Source organism: Aquarana catesbeiana, linkage group LG10, assembly GCF_042186555.1.
Source record: "Aquarana catesbeiana isolate 2022-GZ linkage group LG10, ASM4218655v1, whole genome shotgun sequence".
Classification (NCBI taxonomy): Eukaryota; Metazoa; Chordata; class Amphibia; order Anura; family Ranidae; genus Aquarana; species Aquarana catesbeiana.
In genome coordinates this window covers 112127784-112142272 of record NC_133333.1, presented here as the reverse complement: position 1 = coordinate 112142272, position 14489 = coordinate 112127784, and the positions used below count along the sequence as shown (strand labels likewise).

Sequence of the window (14489 nt, the reverse complement as noted above, 5' to 3'; positions counted from 1 at the left end):
CCAAAATGAGGAGGAATGAGGGACAGAGGGACATTGCTCCAAATCAGGGACAGTTGGGAGCTATGGGAGTGCAAAACGAATTGCACTGTGACCCAGAGGAGAAGTCCAGCCAAACAAGCTCAGACTGGACTTCTCCTTTCATTATACTGTAAGTCTTTGTGCTTGCCAAGTAAAGGCTGCAGCACTGAATAGTAGACGTGCCTGCCACCTAGTGGCGCGCTGAAGGCATAACACATCTACAGGGATGCCAGGGATGTTCTATTTAGAGCCCACAGGCTTGTGTATTGGATCTCATCTCTGATCTCTGCTTCTCTGATTGGTCACTGTCTATTCCGCCAGCGCTGAACACACAAGGTGATACAATGTAAGCGCTCAGCCTCCATTTACTTCTAAAGCAGAGGGTAAAGGGCGCTTTATCTCCCCCAATCAGGAACTCGTGCTCGGAGCTATCGAAGGGCCCGCCTTTCTGTCCTCATTTGCATATGGAAGATGTGGGCGTGGCTGACACCTCCATAGTATTGTTATGTGGCGGGGAGTGGCGCGGGAGGATGTCGGTGGAGTGAGAGGTGAGTGACGTGTCCTCCCGGTGTCTGTCCGTTCTGTTCTCCGTCCAGACATGAGGGCATGACACACGGATACTTTTATTACTTCTCCGTTTCCCTGCCTCCCACTCACTGACATTCAGTTCGGAGTCTCACCAGTGGGTGGCGCTCCATTCTTCTCACTAATGAAATCAATTGTAGATGTTGGCAGCCAGGGGGCGCTCCATAGCATCATAGAAAGACCCTCTGTCACCAACTTAACCCCTTGCTGCCCGGGGGCCTTGTTCAAATCAGCATTTTTATGCTAGAAAGTTGGTTAGGACCCCAAACATTCTATATTTTCTGGAGAATAAAATGGTAGTTGTTGCTATTTTTCATGCCGCATGATATTTGCGCAACCATTTTAAATATCAAACATAAATTTTCAGGAAAAAATTCACACGCAATTTATTTTAGTACGTACCAACATAATATCCACTTTTTTTGGTAAAATGTAAAAGATGGTGTTGTGACGAATAAATAGATACCAAACATGCCAAGGCTGAAAATTGCACACACCTGTGAAATGGCCACAAACGACAGTACCTACAGTTATCCATAGGTGGCGCTTTAAAAGCCTCTACAGCAGGGATATGCAATTAGCGGACCTCCACCTGCTGCAAAACTACAAGTCCCATCATGCCTCTGCCTCTTAAGTGTCATGCTTGTGGTTGTCAGAGTCTTGCTATGCCTCATGGGACTTGTAGTTCTGCAAAAGCTGGAGGTCCGTTAATTGCATATCCCTGCTCTACAGGTTATCAAGTTAGAGTTGAACGCGTGTTGCTAGAATTGTTGCTCTCTGACATTCGCGGCGATACTGAACATGTAATGCAATAATTGTTTGCACGAGGATGGGGGTGCTGTAAATTATTTAGAATTTTATTTTTTTATAGTGTTTTTTTTTTTTTTTCAACTTTATTGCTATCACAAGGGGTAGACAACAGCCCTTGTGAGAGCTTGGGCAGTGACAGGTACTCTTTATAACAAGATTAGGGGTCTATAAGATCCCTGATCCCTCCAAGGCAGCTGATGAAACAGAGATCTGTTTGATTGGCTGCTTCCCTGGACTGAAACGCATACCAAAGTGATGAAATCCTCATTACTTCCAGCTTCATTCTTCATTGAGAAGAGGGAAACAGCTGATAGGTATTCCTCACCTCTGTGTGCAGCCTACCCAGGAACAGCGGTGGAAAGGAGGGGGAGGGGCTGTCAGGTGATCGGGCAGCTGTATAAAGTCGCTCAATCACTTTTACTGGAAAGCCCATCACCAGCTCTAAGAAATTATACCAGGATCATGGCTACAGCCTGGTATAACTGCTTCCTCTCTGAGACGTGTGTGTATGTATGTATGTATATACAGTATCTCACAAAAGTGAGTACACCCCTCACATTTTTGTAAATATTTTATTCTATCTTTTCATGTGACAACACTGAAGAAATGACACTTTGCTACAATGTAAAGTAGTGAGTGTACAGCTTGTATAACAGTGTAAATTTGCTGTCCCCTCAAAATAACTCAACACACAGCCATTAATGTCTAAACTGCTGGCAACAAAAGTGAGTACACCCCCAAGTGAAAATGCCGAATTGGGCCTAAAATGTCAATATTTTGTGTGGCCACCACTATTTTCCAGCACTGTCTTAACCCTCTTGGGCATGGAGTTCACCAGAGCTTCACAGGTTGCTACTGGAGTCCTCTTCCACTCCTCCATGACGACATCACAGAGCTGGTGGATGTTAGAGATCTTGCGCTCCTCCACCTTCTGTTTTGAGGATGCCCCACAGATGCTCAATAGGGTTTAGGTCTGAAGACATGCTTGGCCAGTCCATCATCTTTACCCTCAGCTTCTTTAGCAAGGCAGTGGTCGTCTTGGAGGTGTGTTTGGGGTTGTTATGTTGGAATACTGCCCTGCGGCCCAGTCTCCAAAGGGAGGAGATCATGCTCTGCTTCAGTATGTCACAGGACATGTTGGCATTCATGGTTCCCTCAATGAACTGTAGCTCTCCAGTGCCGGCAGCACTCATGCAGCCCCAGACCATGACACTCCCACAACCATGCTTGACTGTAGGCAAGACACACTTGTCTTTGTACTCCTCACCTGGTTGCCGCCCCACACGCTTGACACCATCTGAACCAAATAAGTTTACCTAGGTCTCATCTGACCACAGGACATGGTTCCAGTAATCCATGTCCTTAGTCTGCTTGTCTTCAGCAAAATGTTTGGAGGCTTTCTTGTGCATCATCTTTAGAAGAGGCTTCCTTCTGGGATGACAATTTGATGCAGTGTGCGTATGGTCTGAGCACTGACAGATTGACCCCCCACCCCCCACCCCTTCAACCTCTGCAGCAATGCTGGCAGCACTCAAACATCTATTTCCCAAAGACAACCTCTGGATATGACGCTGAGCACATGCACTCAACCTCTTTGGTCGACCATGGCGAGGCCTGTTCTGAGTGGAACCTGTCCTGTTAAATCGCTGTATGGTCTTGGCCACCGTGCTGAAGCTCAGTTTCAGGGTCTTGGCAATCTTCTTATAGCCTAGGCCATCTTTATGTAGAGCAGCAATTATTATTTTCAGATCCTCAGAGAGTTCTTTGCCATGAGGTGCCATGTTGAACTTCCAGCAGGGACATGCCATCAAGGGAGGCAGGTGAGGCAGAGCCAAGCCTCACCTGCCATGAACATAAAAAAAAAACCAATCAAGCTTGGAAAGTCGTAGCTTGGCGACCTTGCGTCACAGAGACCCCAAATTTGGGGGTTAGGTAGCTGAAGTCCTACGATCTATAGTTCCAGGGATACGAGGGCTCCTTGTGTCAGAAGCTACATACAGAGCAGCCAGTTTAAATACAAGCTGGCACACTCTGTTTGCAGCAGACTGAGAGGATGAGCTCCTCACTTCTTGTCAGAGGCACTGAGCTCAATGGAAAGCTTGGAGTCTTGGACCAATGGTAAAGTACCATTGGCCCAAGCTGTCTAATAAAAATGCTGCAGTGGAGGCTGTCCTCTCACTACTGTGTCATAGAAGGGGCATGTGCTCTCTTCCAGTCCAGCCCTCGTAACTACAGGGAAAATACATGGGTTTATGTGTATAAGATTTACCCACAATCCCATGGTTTTTCTCACACAGTTAAGAGGGAAAATAAGAATCTACTGCTGTTGAAAAGGTACAGTTTTAATCAAACTAAATCATATATTATTTTGCTATATGTTATAGCATAATAATTTATTATTTATCTATTTACTGTGAAATTACTAGTTGGAAGTTATAACTTCAAACTTCAGTAATTTGTCCGTTAAGTCACCTGCTTGAGTAGTTTTTGAAAATATAGTAAATTACCTTAAAAATAATATATAATAATTTGTTTATTAAATTCTGACACTTCTCTCCTACATGTAAAAATCATGTTTTTTCTAGAAAAATACTCAGAACCCTCACACATTATATCTATATCTATATATATTTGTTTTTAGCAGACACCCTAGAGAATAAAATGGTGGTCGTTGCAACTTTTTATGTTACACGGTATTTTCACAGCAATTTTTTATACACTTTTTTTTTTTGTAAAGAAACAGTTTTATGAATAAAAAAAACAAAAAAAAAAACAGTAAAGTTAGCCCGATTTAAAAAAAAAAAAAAAATTAGTATAATGTAAAAGATGACGTTACACCGAGTAACTAGTTAACTAACATGTCACGCTTTAAAATTGCATACACTTGTGGAGTGGCGCCAAACTTCAGTACTTTAAAATATCCATAGGCGAAACTGTAAATTTTTTTTACAGGTTACATGTTTAGAGTTACAGAGGCGGTCTAGTGCTAGAATCATTGCACTCGTTCTAATGATCGTAGCATATGTAACCTGTTTGTATCTGGCTCTGATACTAGCCAGGGCCTCACCAGCCTCTGCGCTGGATGACTCAAATGAATGTGCATGAATGACTCAAATTTGTCAGCCACGCCAATTTTGAAAAATGACAGGAGCCTGAAAGCAAAAGAAATGAATAACCCCCACAACCCTGTAATTGGGGGGGGGGGGCTGGGCATGCTGACTAAGTTTCATGTTACACCCTAAGCAGGGATCAGCTTGGGCGTCTGCCTGAGCTATCCCACAGTGAAGCTGTCAAAGCTGTCAGCCAGTCCTGGGTGATGGGGGCATTCCTTGCTCTGCAGTCACACGTATACATGCCCTCTGCATATGTGTGGCTGTAGGGTGGGGAATGCCTCTGCTGCCTGTGGTTGACTGTTGGCTTTGACATGGAACCCCACCACTATCATAGAGGATTGTGGTTCTGTAGTCCTTAGAGATCACTAAGAACAATGTATTTTGATGTCAGTCAGCACATGAAGAGAGTACAGGAAGTTATAAGCTCACAAGATTTCTTGTATTATATATTTAACAGATCAAAAGGGAACAAATAATTGAATTTCACTGTTGGGGATTATATACACCAAACACCCCAAGGTTTTGTTGAACATTAAGGGCTCATTCACACCAGAAAGTGCATATAACTGCTTGTTTTTGAGTGCATTTTTACATGCATTTGAAGCACGTTTGACACACGCTTAGATGTTTTTTGGGCTGCATTTAGCACTGCACATTTTTTATAAGTTTTTGGGCTTAGCTTAAAGGGGTGCGGAGCATTTGAAGTGCGTTTGTAGCATGTTCCCTGCATTTGCGGTGCAGAAAAATGCAACAAGATCCCCTTTTTTTTTTTAACTGCACTGCACTGCAAATGATGTGAACTATGCCCATAGGACTACCTTGATTTTGGGCTGTCTATGCAGTTGGAGTGCAGTACAAAATGCATCCAATTGCAGTCAGCTGCATCCCACTGCCGTTCGGTGTGAAAGGGCCGCTACAACATATTGATAAGATTGTTTACATTAAAGGAGAAGTTTGGGGTTTGTAAAAAAATTAAAAAATACTTCTGTGCTGCAGCTGTCCCGTGTGGGCTTTTAGCCCGACAACTGAGTGATCACATGAGCACTCTACTTCATTCAAAAAGCCATCTGAGCCATCTCTATTTGGAACTTCATGTCCCATGATTTATAGGGCCATTGGGCATGATTGGTTCTTACTAGTCACTTTCAGTCACTTCCACTTTGTGTCTTATATCTCTAATGGCACAGGCACCAAACTTAGCCCAAATAGATAGCTACAGGGAGCTCCTAAGGACTCTGCAAGCTAAGGAGCCACCCTTATATTAGAAGGTGGGGTCAATGATTAGGATACCAGGTAAAACTGCAGCAAAGGAAAGGTTTCAAACATGCAGGAGCACCATGTAATGTAAGTCTGGACATTACATACTGAAATTCTTACAAACTAAGGGTTGGTACTGTCTTGTTCACATGTATGTCTATAAAAATATACATATGATTTAATGTTTAATATTCAAAATGCATGCTTTAAACTATGAGGACATACAGTATCTCAGAAAAGTGAGTACACCCCTCACATTTTTGTAAATATTTTGTTATATCTTTTCATGTGACAACACTGAAGAAATTACACTTTGCTACAATGTAAAGTAGTGTGTGTACAGCTTGTATAACAGTGTAAATTTGCTGTCCCCTCAAAATAACCCAACAGACAGCCATTAATGTCTAAACTGCTGGTAACAAAAGTGAGTACACCTCTAAGTAAAAATTTCCACATTGGGCCCAATAAGCCATTTTCCCTCCCCGGAGTCATGTGACTCGTTAGTGTTATAAGGTCTCAGGCGTGAATGGGGAGCAGGTGTGTTAAATTTGGTGTTATCGCTCTCACTGTCTCATACTTGTCACTGGAAGTTCAACATGGCACCTCATGGCAAAGAACTCTCTAAAGGATCTGAAAAAAAGAATTGTTGCTCTACATAAAGATGGCCTAGACTCTAAGATTGCCAAGACCCTAAAACTGAGCTGCAGCATGATGGCCAAGACCATACAGCGGTTTAACAGGACAGGTTCCACTCAGATCAGGCCTCGCCATGGTAGACCAAAGGAGTTGAGTGCACATGCTCAGCGTCATATCCAGAGGTTGCCTTTGCGAAATAGACGTATGAGTGCTGTCAGCATTGCTACAGAGGTTGAAGGGGTAGGGGGTCAGCCAAAAAGGAAGCCTCTTCTAAAGATGATGGACGAGAAAGCCGCAAATAGTTTGCTGAAGACAAGCAGACTAAGGACATAGATTACTGGAACCATGTCCTGTGGTCTGATGAGACCAAGATAAACGTATTTGGTTCAGATGGCGTCAACCAGGTGAGGAGTACAAAGACAAGTGTGTCTTGCCTACAGTCAAGCATGGTGGTGGGAGTGTCATGGTCTGGGGCTGCATGAGTGCTGCCGGCACTGGGGAGCTACAGTTCATTGAGGGAACCATGAATGCCAACATGTCCTGTGACATATTGAAGCAGAGCATGATCCCATCCCTTCAGAGACTGGGCAGCACGGCAGTATTCCAACATAACGACCTCAAACACACCTCCAAGATGACCGCTGCCTTGCTAAAGAAGCTGATGGTAAAGGTGATAGACTGACCAAGCATGTCTCCAGACCTACACCCTATTGAGCATCCTCAAACGGAAGGTGGAGGAGCGCAAGGTCTCTAACATCCACCAGCTCCGTGATGTCGTCCATGCCCAAGAGGGGAAGGCAGTGCTGGAAAATAATGGTGACCACAAAAAATATTGACACTTGGGGCCCAATTTGGACATTTTCACTTAGGGGTGTACTCACTTTTGTTGCCAGCGGTTTGGATATTAATGGCTGTGTGTTGAGTTGTTTTGAGGAGACAGCAAATTTACACTGTTATACAAGCTGTACACTCACTACTTTACATTGTAGCAAAGTGTCATTTCTTCAGTGTTGTCACATGAAAAGATATAATAAAATATTTACAAAAATGTGAGGGGTGTACTCACTTTTGTGAGATACTGTAAATATTATGTACTGTATGGGTTATTGTAGTTACACATATGCACATTATAATGACATTAATACTCTGGTGATGGGAGAGGGTTAATTTCCAGCCTGCCCGCTCACATTTGCACTGATGCTATTTGTGAAAGGCTGTCTGTCAGCCCCCAGAGCTGAAAAGCTCAGCATGTTTTATATTTAGTCCCCACCATTGAAATGCTGCATTATATTCTAGCTCTTGCCATTTAGACATTCAACTTAAAGAGCAAGTAAAACCTTAATGCTCAAAATAACTGGAGTATTTATACTACATTACTGATGGACGTCATACTGTATTTCACTCATACAATAACATACCACAATGTAAAGTTATTCACAAACAGCAGGCAGCAAGGTTATGGTCCACATAGTCCAAGTACAGTACCGAATCACAGCGTGTCTAAACTGTGATATTTGGAGTAATTAGCTCAGTGGTAAAAACATTTTTTAGTGAGTTGGTCTGTTTCACAATAAGTTGTATTGGGTTTTCCCAATAGTTTTTTTTTACAATAAAACCAGGCATAATAAAGGAGTGCGAGTAAAGTGACAAAACATACAACTTAAGAAAATCCCAGTTGCACTGTAAGATGCTCCATGCCAGTCTGAACTGTGGTTTAAGGCTTGCCAGCCCACTTTTCTTGAACAAAATTCAAATTCAACAGAAAATCAGCTGCCTGGGCAGTGGTTTCCACCATTAAAAAAAAAACACAAGCTGAAAAACTTTGCCATCTGGCTCTGTCTTCAGCGGTGCCACTGCTTGGGCCTTAAACCTTGGCTTTTGCTTGGTCCCTCGGAATATCTTACATAGTACCTCTGTGTTCATTCAGCTTTCACAGCTCTCCTGGCTCTCTCAGCCTTTTCAGCTCTCCTGGCCCTCTTAATCTTTTCAGTTGCAGCACCCATACCCTGGCCTCTCGATAGGGGATCTCCTGATTTCCCGATCTCTCTCTCGTTTTTCTAAGACCTCAGTTCCCTGGACTCTCGTAGTCATCTTAGCTGTCTATCCTCCAGACTCGCGTAGCCATCTTAACTCTCCCCACCAGCATGGAGTACTGTCTCTTGAGTGAAGTATACCTGTCTCTTAATGGGAGCTCTGCACTATGGCCAGGTCCTTCATTCTAAGGGCTGTGCACCTGCACTTACAGCCTGCCGGTCTCCTGCAAGACCTGGACATTGGGTTGGAGACTTCTTTCCACCCAAAACTTTTCAAAGTCTCTAAACTCTGGGACCCAATTCAGGAATACCAAAACCCAAAGAAAGCTGTTAAAACTGTTTTCTCCGCTCATATTCAATATTCCAGAGCCCTGCACTCTGTATACGTGCAAACCCTGTGATATTTCTATTTCCATTTTCACAGTGGCAGGGCCTTTCATTGGCAAGGCTCGACAAATCCAAGGTGCCATGTTGCCACACCGCAAGGGTTATATGCTTGTTAAATATGGCCATAGATGGTTCTTGGCCGGCTCGGCAAGCACCAGCCGAGATTCACACCCTGTATGGGCAGGCTGATTGTGCCCAAGTCGATCGATCGATCAACTTGGGTACAACCAGCATGTCGGATTTTTCATTTGATTATTGCCAGCAGCTAGAGCCGCTAGCAATAATCACGGTGTCCTCCCAGCAGGGACAGCTTCCCCCATTCCCTCCTTCCCCCTGCTAGAAGAAAACAAAAGCTCCATGGGAGGAATCCCCCCATCAACAATTACTGTGTTGATGGGGAAATCCAGCAAATGTTTTTTCCTGCAACCCGTGGTTGCAGGAAAGAAAAATCGCTCATCTATGGCCAAATTAGGTCTGAGGGGTAGATGGAGGAATAGCACTAACCATATTCCTTGCACCGGTGGCCACTGATGCTCTAATCTTCTCTATGATGCTCTGGGTTGTGGGTTGGCCATCAGCATTCTCACAATGCAGGACCGCTGGTCATGCTTTGTACAGGATGAGGCCAGAATGTGACTGCTGATGGAGCATTCTAGAGAAGAGGCTTCAGGTGACACACAATGTAGTGTAAGCCTTACAATCTTTCCTCTGTCCCTAGACTTAAAGCAGAGCTCCACCTAAAAGGGAAAGCTCTGCTTGTCTGACTCCCCTCCGCTGCCACATTTGGCACTTTTTTTGGGGGGGGGGGGGGGGAGGGAGCTGGTTTTGACAGATACCCGCTCCCACTTCTGGCTTAGTTCACGGTGGCAAACTGAGCCAGAAGTTCACCCCCCTCCTTCCCCTTGCAGCCTTCTGGGACACTTCACAGGTACCAGAAGACTGCGGCCCATTTACAAATCGCTGCGCACTTCGCACATGCGCAGTAGGGCTTCACTGCCGGTTTCCTTAGTCAAGATAGCGGCGCCAGCACCCATTTGCCAATTGAAGAATTGGCTCAGGTGAGAACATCGCCGGATGCCTGGACAGGTGAGTGTCCTTATATTAAAAGTCAGCAGCTACAGTATTTGTAGCTGCTGACCTTTTACATTTTCTGGGGGAACCTGAAGCTCCCCTTTAACAAGCATTTAACCTTTACAATGCAGAGGCCCCATTGCAAGCTTTTTTTTTCTGCTGCCTTTAGTTTGGCTTTAATATATATATATATATATATATATATATATATATATATATATATATATATATATATATATATATATATATATATATATAAAAAAACATTTTTCAAGCTATAAGAAGTTACTATGATAATAGTCGGTGACCTCACTCTCCTGTACACACTCACCTTACAAGAAGTACATAATATCAATAAATAATCTGAAGGTTCCTACAAGTCCCTGTTAACATTTTGGTATCCTAACTTGGAACAAGGCTGGTATAAGGGACCCCTGTGGATGTGAGTTCCTCTTTCCTCATGGGGTGTCTGGAGTCACATAATTCGGGGTGCTTACCAGAACATATGCAGGCAGTGCCTTCCTTCCCTGAGGATTTTCTGATCTGTTTTTGGAGGGATTATCTGAGCGCATTATTTCTGATTCCTGCCCTGGAGACCTTAAATGGAGTATGTATTGTCCCTATGAAATTATTCACCCTCTTGGATATTTGTATGTTTATTTTTGCCATAAAACTTGTAATCTTTTTACGGCAAACAATAAACACTTTTATTTCATTTAAAACAAACATACAGATCAGCTTTCCTTTTCATCTCATTTCGCAGGCTACACACTTGTTCAAGGTCAGTTCCTCAGAAGTATTGAAGCCACTGAATCAGCAATACAGCAATCAGCAATACAACAATCAGCAATACAGCAATCAGAAATACAGCAATCAGAAATACAGCAAGGCGTACTAAATTTACATACTTAGAAATGAAAAACAACTCGTTCAACTGGTGGTGCTGTCCAGTGAGCTGTGGATCTGGTTTGACCTGTCCACGTAGCCTTGCACACAGTTAACACCTATGTAAATTTTATTTTGTTCTCAGCTTTGTAGCACAAAGTGTAATCTGTTCCACAAACATTTTGTGGAATTTGTCCCTTGTGAGAGTTCCCTGGTCCTCTAAACTTTGAACCAATTCCACTTTCAACAGGTTGATCAATAGTTTTCGGCAAAGGGTCACAGCTGTGCACAAAAGGAAAAGATTAGTACAAAACATAACTGCACAGGGAAACATAGCTGTGAAATCCATGAAAGACTGACATTAGAACATAAAAGAAAAAAGCAGACAAAGACACCATGAATAACATCAGACAGCGGTCAGATCCTGCAAACTCCTATAAGGCCCCGTTCACACCTATGTGAATTAGATGCGGATTACACTGCATCCAATTCGCAGGACATTTTAAAATACCTTCATTTGAATGAGGCTGGTTCACATATGTGCGTTGCATTCGCACTGCGAATTGCCCAAAAAAAGTGTGTGTTTTCTGGGCATTGCGGTGCAGATTACAAGCACATTATCTTCTATGGGAACACATCTGATTCTCAGATGCATTCCGTTGTGAACATTCTCTCCTTCTCCTCACTACACCTTCCCCCTCCCCCCTTCTCCCTGCTCAGCTGATCCGCAGATATAACGGAGAGGCACCGCTGAACAGCTGCTTTTTCTCTTCGCAGAGAAAACGGAGCTGGAATTCGCATCGGACTGGTGTGAACCCGGCCTAAAAAATGTGCATGATTAAAGGGCAACTTTTTTAATTTTAACTTTTTTACTTATTATGTAAGGTCAACTTCCACCTCAACCCCCACCTCCATTTTATCTCGGACTTCTCTCTCCCCGCTCATATTAAGCTAGCCATACATAGCTCAGTTTATTAATTCAGTCTGAAATAAACGAAGTCCTCCATACACACAATCGAGGTGGATGGGGGAATCCTTTCGGCTACACTATTGTGTTCTGACAGCGGGGGGGGACTCCTTTGAACATCTCTGGAGAGATGTAAAAATGTCTGTCCACTGACAGTCCCCATCCAACCTGACTGAGCTTGAGAGGATTTTCAAAGAAGAATGGCAGACAATTCCCCAAACCAGGTGTGCAAAGCTTGTCGCGTCATCCCCAAAAGACTCAAGGCTGCAATTGCTGCCAAAGGTGCTTCAACAAAGTACTGAGTATTATGGTGCACTGAGTGTAGATTGAGAAACAAAAATGAATTTAAGGCAGAGTGCCGCCTAAAAAAAATATATATATATTGAAAGTCAGCAGCTACAAATACTGAAGCTGCTGACTTTTAAAATAAGGACACTTACCTCTCCAGGGCGCCTGCGATGTCCTCACCGAAAGCCGACCTGTCCCTCGGGTTCTGGGTGGCGGCGCCGGCATTGCTAGTAAGGGAATCAGGAAATGAAGCCTTGCGGTTTCACAGCCTGGTTCCCTACTGTGCATGCGAGAGTTGCGCTGCGTGTTCTGAGTGGTCCCTACTGTCCTCTGGGACCTGTGTGTCTCCCAGAAGACAGCGGGGGGGGGGGGGGACAGAGGAGGGGTCGGACATGGCGTAGATCGCTGCGGATACTTCATCGATCTTTCACTGGAAGTGGGAGCGAATACCTGTATAAGACAGGTATCTGCTCCCCCCGTCCCCCTGAAAGGTGCCAAATGTGACATCGGAGGGGGGGGAGGATTCCGGACAGCGGAAGTTCCATTTTTGGGTGGAACTCCGCTTTAAGCAACCGTAGGCTGCAATATAACAAAATTGCAAAAATTTTGAGCTGGTCTGAATACTTTATAAGAAATGAAAATATATATCTACGCTTGGAACTAAAACAGCCAGCAGCTGTACACAATAACCTAGATACTCTGCACAATGACAATATAAAGTGCAGCGCTAAGCAAATAAATTGCAGTCTGTGTGATGAAACAATATGCATGAACAATAAGCATACAAAAGACCTAAATCTTAAACTTATGTATTAAGTGCATTAAAAAGTAATGTACTTACTTTAAAATAGTAGAGTTCAGACATGTAGGTATATGCCTCTAAACTCTACTATTTGAATGTAAGTGCATTACTTTTTAATAAATTGGATGTTGATACAGTATCAAACTATGTGGAGTTTCATGTTTCCTCCATACTCTGGTATTCCATTGATGGGCGTCTAATATTGCTTACTGATATACATCATCTGTGGTCACAAGAGAGGATATCCAGGTTTCCCTTTTAGTGGATCCTAGATCCGACCAAGCGCTGTTTGACCTCCATGAGTAAGGGGGGGGGGGGTCGCTGGCTTTCTGATAAGCCTCCATCTTATGCCGCGAACACATGGTCAGACTTTACGGCAGACTTTGCCCGGCGGACTTTTCAAGGTACTTTACGACGGACTTTCTGAATGAACAGACTTGCCTACACATAATCCACCAAAGTCCGTCGAATTCGTACGTGATGATGTACAACCGGACTAAAACAAGGAAGTTCATAGCCAATAGCTGCCCTAGCGTGGCTTTTTGTCCGTCGAACTAGCATACAGACGAGCGGGCTTTTCGACCGGACTCGATTTCGACGGATTGATTTAAAACATGTTTCAAACATGTTTCAAATCTAAGTCCGTCCAACTTTTGAGAAAACAAAGTCCGCTGGAGCGCACACACGATCGAATTGTCCGACGAAATCCCGTCCGCCGGGCAAAGTCTGCCGTAAAGTCCGCTCGTGTGTACGCGGCATTAGTTTTGGTGATGGGTGTCACGCCGCCGGGTGTTTGATCTTCATTTTCAACACACTATCTATCTCTTTAGTTCTACATAATCTTGCACATGATTGCACTTTATTATGTATTATAACACTGTTAAAATGTATATATTTCATAAATCACGCATATTGATTGCACTTTATTTACATAAGTTTAAGATTTAGGTCTTTTGTACAGTAAATCCTTGGATTGCGAGCATAATTTGTTCCAGAAACATGCTTGTAATCCAAAGCACTTTTTTTTTTAAAGTGAATTTCCCCATAAGAAATGATGGAAACTCAGGTGATTCGTTCCACAACCATTTATTCATAAGTCCTTCAGTTTATAGTCCATATAAAAAGATAGCAATGTGATAGGTTGTGTAACCATGAAATGTTCATCCACAAATGGAAGCCTTCACAAGGGGATTAGAAGCAAAATCCAGCAGGAGCTACAGAGTATAAAAGAGAAGAGAGGCGCCTCTAAGTGTAGCAATATGGTTACATTTAACCACTTCAGCCCCGGAAGGAATTGCCTCCTTCCTGACTAGAGCATTTTTTTGCGATTCGGCAAAGCGTCGCTTTAGCCGACAATTGCGCGGTCGTGCGACGCTGTACCCATACAAAATTGATGTCCCCCCCCCCCCCCCCCCCATAAATAGAGCTTTCTTTTGGTGGTATTTGATCATCTCTGCGGTTTTTATTTTTTGCGCTATAAACAATAAAAGAGCGACAATTTTGAAAAAAAAAAAAAAAACAATATTTTTTAGTTTTTGCTATAATAATTATCTCCAAAAAATATATATATTTGAAAAAAAAAATTCTTCCACAGTTTAGGCCAACATGTATTCTTCTACTTTTTTTGGTAAAAAAAA

The 14489-nt window shown here is 43.3% G+C and overlaps 1 protein-coding gene across 1 annotated transcript in view; it reads left to right on the top strand.

Moving 5' to 3' along the window:
* Positions 1-306: 306 nt before the first annotated feature.
* The window catches only part of SLC37A4 (solute carrier family 37 member 4), a 57286-nt gene continuing 43103 nt past the window's right edge, over positions 307-14489 (top strand). The window contains exon 1 of the mRNA XM_073602454.1: positions 307-566. The gene's annotated coding sequence lies outside the window, so the exon portion shown is untranslated. The remainder of the gene's footprint in view (positions 567-14489) is intronic.